Raw genomic sequence first — 6243 nt, 5'->3', positions numbered from 1 at the left:
ACAGCTCCTTAGAAATGGACCGTACTTGGCTACCCATCTTGAAGAAAAATTTGGATAGTGGCGAAATGACAACAAACCGATATCGGAGAGCACCTTATATTACATCGAATGTTTCAGTTGTGAATCAACAACATTGACATTTTATATTTCAAAACTCCTTTGACATATGTCGAAGAAGTCACAAATAAATGATTAAAAGGAATAATTGCAAATATCTTTGAATTTTTTGTCCATTTCTGAAGACGGGGGCAGATTTTGGCCTCTGAAACGTTAAAATAAGTATTGTATTATTTCTTAGGAATTTTTTTGATAGGCAAAATTGTTAAATACGACAATTTACTGATAAACAGACCATTTTTTTTGTGAAAAATACTTTGATTTTATGCAGTAACTTATCGGGGTAAACTAATAAGTTTGCCTTTTCTACATTATAAGTGCTCCATTATAATTTTTATATTTTTCATATTGTGGAAGGTACAAAAAAACCCATAAATATATAACATTCATAGCCATAAATTTTAGGCATGAATGTTAGGTATTTTCTCATTTTGAATTCAGGAAAATATTCGCTACGTCAATTGTTTGGAAAAACATTCAAAATTGAAAAGGGGATAATTCAGAGGAGATCAGAGTTTCTTGGGGGAAACTTTTTGGTTTTCTACTGTTCCATCATTGAACAAAAGAATTGCAAAATTTTCAACAAAAAAAGATTATGAAAATAGCTACAATTAAAACTCTTCATGAAGGTATATTAGATCATACATAGAGGTGCTTTCAGATACAAACTGGAAGAAAACGTTTTGAAACAACTACTTTCACATGAACATTGGATTACATAAAAGGTAAAAGTGATTCAAGTAACACTGTATTCTGTCTGAAAAATACGACTCAATCTTTGAAAAACGACCATGACTAATTTTTTCATATGGAACACCCTGAATATTATTCAATTTTCAGCCAACCAATGTGAACAACTTTGATCAACTATGTCCTATACCTATCTCTGACCGTTAATGAGATATGAACTATTTCTAAAAAAATTTGCTCCTATAATAGTAGTATCGTCAGCAAATACAGTAAATTGTCCTGCGATGTTTATGGTTATTGGGTCATTTAAGTATATTAAAAACAACATTGGTCCTAAACCCGACCCCTGAGGTGCTCCATGTTTTTTATCACTGAGATCAGACTGGTCCAATTGATGTTTTTACCACCTGTCGACATCCTGTCAAATAAGAACCAAACCAGGTCAACTTTGTTCCTCTTATTCCATAATGGCTGAGCTTCCGCAACGCAATCGAAAGTTTTCGAGAAATCACAAAACACTGCTGCAACAGCCTTGCCATCATTTATGCTAGGGTATGCATTTCTCCTAGAAAGGAGGAAATGACATCTGTGGTATTTTTTGAACTTTGAAAGCCGAACTGAAGGCTAGATAGCACATTGTTTATCGATAAGAAGAACGACATTAGTCTTTTTTTCACCAATCTTTCAATAATTTTTGAAAGGGTCGATAATAAAGAAATGGGCCTGAAATTTGAGGGGTCTTCCAGATCTTGGCCCTTATGTAGTGGAATAACCATGGATATTTTCAGACATGTGAGAAATATACCATACATGAATGATTTATTAATGCATTCAACCAAAACATGTAATACATTTAGAGGTAGATTTTCAAATATTTTTACAGATATTCCATCCATACCCGCCAAGTTTTTATTTTTGATTTCATTGATTATCTGTATAATCTCATGTACATCCGTATCTGTAAGAATGAAGTTTCTGAAACCAAATTGTCTGTTAAATATCATTTGATTATTCTCAATCAATTTCATCAGTCTAGATTTCATATATTTTTCAAAAAGTCTCGCTAAATTATTCATAACTGACATTGGTTGATAGTTACTAGGATCTCTTCTATTTCCAGATTCGAAGGCAGTTGTTATATAAATGTCCTTCCATTGTTTTGGTGCCACACCTTTTGAAAAAGATAGATTGACGATGTATGTCAGTGGTGAAATGCTGTGCATATGTATTGATTCGATTGTTATCACAGTCAGGTCCTTAGGACCAGCTAAAGCTTCATTTTTTATTTTGGATATGTGTTCAAGGATTTCGTTCTCCGAGACAGATCTTAGAAAAAATGTAGACAAAACATTTTGTTTATCTCTTAATTAATTTTTTATGATCATCCTTACTTACTTATTTCGGTAAGTATTCGTTTTGAGGGCACCCGGTGATTTTGGAAAAACTTTTAAATGTACTTAAGTATTTTGATGCGTAGATTACGAATCCGAAAGAAAAAAGCGGCGCTCTCCCTTATTTACAAAGTTACGCCCCTTCAAAATTCAGAAAAGGCCACTTTTTCAGCCTTCTCTTTCACAAGATAAACTATTTAATGGAATAATGATAAAAAACTTTCAAAGGACGAATTCTTTACACAAGATGAGGGACTGCCAATGGGATCGCCACTTTCACCAGTCATAGCCAACATATATATGGAGTGGTTTGAAACTCTGGCCATTGAAGAGGCCCACAAGAAACCCCGAGTCTGGTTGAGATATGTTGACGACACCTTCATAATATGGAACTATGGGAATACTGAACTAGACGCCTTCCTGAAACACATCAACAGCGTGAGACCTTCCATCACTTTCACAATGGAGAAGGAAATCCACAACGAATTGCCATTTTTAGACGTTTTGCCGAAGAGGACCGACACTAAGTGGGAAACATCTGTATACCGAAAACCCACTCATACGGGACAGTATCTGAACCACGAATCCAACCACCATCAATCGACTGAAAGAGGAATCATCAAGACTCTATTAGACCGTGCTTTTGGGCTCTAATACGAAGAAAGGTCTCAAGAAGAAACTAGATATCATCAAAAATGATCTTCAACGGAATGGCTACTCCAAAGCGATGGTAGAAAAGAATTTGGCTATAAGACAGCAGGAGCCTCGCAAGGAACAGAAGCCGTCACAACCAGTGCTTGTACTTTCCTACATCAGAGGATTATCGGAGAGGATTAAAAGAATTGGTTCCAAATACAACATCAGAACCTGCTTCAGATCCGGTAACACTATCCGTAGCAGCCTCACGAAAACCAGGCCACCAAACGCGGACTGCGATTCCAAGAATTGCATTTACCGGATACCCTGTGAGTGCGGAAAATCCTATATTGGTGAAACTAAGAGGCCATTCAATGTTCGCATTGCCGAGCACAAGGAACACACACAGCGAGGGGAAACCAGCAAATCAGGAATAGCAGACCATGATTGGACCCATCAACACAACATCGAGTGGTCCCAAGCTGAGATCTTGCACAGAGAGGAACATTGGTTTAGGAGAAAATTCAAGGAAGCCGCATACATGTTGTCCAACAACGTATTTTGCCAGGACAGCGTAGAAATACGCAACATATGGAAACCCATCATCAAGCGAAAAATGGCCAACTCCCGCCAAAACGGTCATCTCCCACGGAACCAGTGAAGCGGAAAATGGAAAGCAGAGATAAGTGAAAGTATGCAAGCATAAAATTTCCAATAAAGTTAAAAATCAAGTAGGATTTGGGAATCTCTTGAATAAACAGTCAAGAGGACATAGTTCAATATTGATAACCTAGCCATTACGATATTCAAGTATCAACAAAACAAATAGAATATTACTATAATTTCATCTTAACACTTCGACCCATGTTTCGATCACCAAGTGATTATCTTCAAGAGGAAGATTGAACAGTTTAATCTTGAATCTGTGCTTTATATAACAACTTCAATCTTATGACTTTTTATAAAGCCCTCTGTCAACAATCAATTTCAAAACTTAACTAAGTGAACTTTCTCTTCATCAACTTACTAACAGTTTTAACAAAGAGTCAATTGCTCAATGTATATTCTGCTCAAGTGAAATCAAGACAGGTATGGTTTCTGGGGTGGATCTTCCCCTGTAGGAAATGTTTTTATAGTACAAACGTGTATTTTGAGGTGCATAGCGAATTGTTAAGAGAATCATGCAACGCACTTTTTAAGAAGTATGGTGTCTTAACTCTGACATGGGATTATATTATTGAACTTTCACAACAAATCTGAAATGTCTTCAACATGATACTAGGGTCAAGAACCGTTTTCGTTGTACCTCATAATAACGTCATCTGGACCGGAATACATTGGTCCAAAGATATATAACCACTTTCCAGTTCATTCAAAAAAAAACATTAAATAATTATTTATCGGATAAATGTTTCTATACTTTACAGGAATTCATTGAATAATTCCTATTAATTTCAAAAAACTAATAAATAGAGTTTATTCTATGATTTTCACTATAAGGGTTTTACAAAAAATAGCGGTTTTTGTAAAACCCTTATAGTGAAACTCATAGAATAAACTCTATTTATTAGTTTTTTGAATATGGATTTTCATCAAGTATCGGCCAGTTCTATTCAACTATTAATTTCAGTTTTAGATATACTAATAAGTATATCTAAATTTGAGAGTTTGTGATGATGGATGTATATTTGTATGTTTGTGGCTCTTTCACGCCTAAACGACTGAACGGATTTAGATAAAATTTTACATGAATACAACTTATACACCAGAATAATATACAGGGTGTAACTGAATAAGTGTAAAACATTTAAGGAGGTGATTCCTCATCGAAAAAAATATAGGATCTTTCATATGAAGAAACTTCATTGGAGCATCCCTTGTTAAGATACAGCCCACTAAAGGGGTACATAAAATTTGTATAACAATTTTTTTCACAAGCACTAAAAAAGTTACAATATTGAAATTAACCTGACGTTTTGTACTACCAAAAAGACACTTAGCCAGAAATTTATTTGGTTTACCCCATGGTTGGGGTCGATGCATTGAGTCACGTATTCGCTCAAATATTCCTGGAGTCTCTTTGATTACCCTGCAAGCATCGATGATGCGGTTTCTTAAGTCCTCTTTATCTCGAACAGAAGTACGATAAACCAAATGCTGTAAATGGTCCCAAATAGATAAATCGAGAGGATTGAGATCCGGGGATCGAGCGGGCCAGTTCTATGGTCCTCCTCGACCTATCCACTGATTTGCATATGTTTCACTTAAATGCTGACGTGCTACTTGACTAAAATAGGCGGGAACCGCATCATGCATAAAAAACATATTCCTTCTGATGCCCAAAGGAACTTCCTCCGGCAGTACTGGATGCATTTCTCTTGAAAATTGAACGTATGCCTCACCATTTAATAGAGAAGGTAGAAAATGAGGCCCAATTAAATCATCCCCAATAACTCCGAGCCACATGTTAAGAGAAAACTGTTCTTGATGGTTAGTTTCGACAATAGCGTGAGGGTTTTCATGACCCAAATGTGGTAATTATGAAAATTAATAATTTTGTCCCGAGAAAAACTACATTCGTCTGTGAATTCTATCGTCTTCAGAAAGTCACAATTTCTGCTAATCATTTCCAGCATCCAATTGCAAAATTCAAGACGGTTCGGAAAGTCTCGCGGTAACAGTGCCTATACTCGTTGCAGATGGTAAGGGTATAAGAGTTGTTACTTTAAAATTTGAAAAACCGTCATATGATCAACATTTAGCTGGAAAGCAATCTTTCTAGTACTGGTAGTAGAAGTTGTTCTTCAATCAAATTAAGTACTGCTTCCTCAAGCTGTGGTGTTCGTACTTCTCAATGGCGACCACAATTCTGCGTTCTTTTGTCGAATGAACCATATTCTCGTAATCGTTGATGAAGACGAGCAAATAGTCTATGTGAAGGATGCTGCCGTTGAGGATACATTTCAGCATATCTTCCAGAAGCTTCTAACCCATTCCCCTGCGACAGACCGTAAACGTAATACATATCAGCCATTTCCTCATTTGTGTTTGCCATTTTGATAACAAGTGAATTATTAAAGTAACAAATTAAGAACAGAACAACAACACACAATTAGTATTAATTCAATTTAGAAAATTCACAAACTGACAGCGTCATACCAATTTAATTGTCACTATCGCTAATAGCGACCTACTAGATATATTAGTTTCGTATTTTGAGTTCAGTGGAAGAGCGCTGCTTCTCCTGTTGCGACTCCTGTTGAGAAAGCACGAACTCTGCCTTTTGTTAGAAATGTAAATGTTATATATATATATATATATATATATATATATATATATATATATATATATATATATATATATATATATATATATATATATATATATATATATATATATATATATACAT

Source organism: Leptinotarsa decemlineata, unplaced genomic scaffold (assembly GCF_025532065.1).
Source record: "Leptinotarsa decemlineata unplaced genomic scaffold, Ldec_3_MD MMD2_tig00000008_RagTag_RagTag, whole genome shotgun sequence".
Taxonomy (NCBI): domain Eukaryota; kingdom Metazoa; phylum Arthropoda; class Insecta; order Coleoptera; family Chrysomelidae; genus Leptinotarsa; species Leptinotarsa decemlineata.
The sequence above is the reverse complement of the archived record's forward strand: the minus strand, read 5'-3'. Positions refer to the sequence as shown.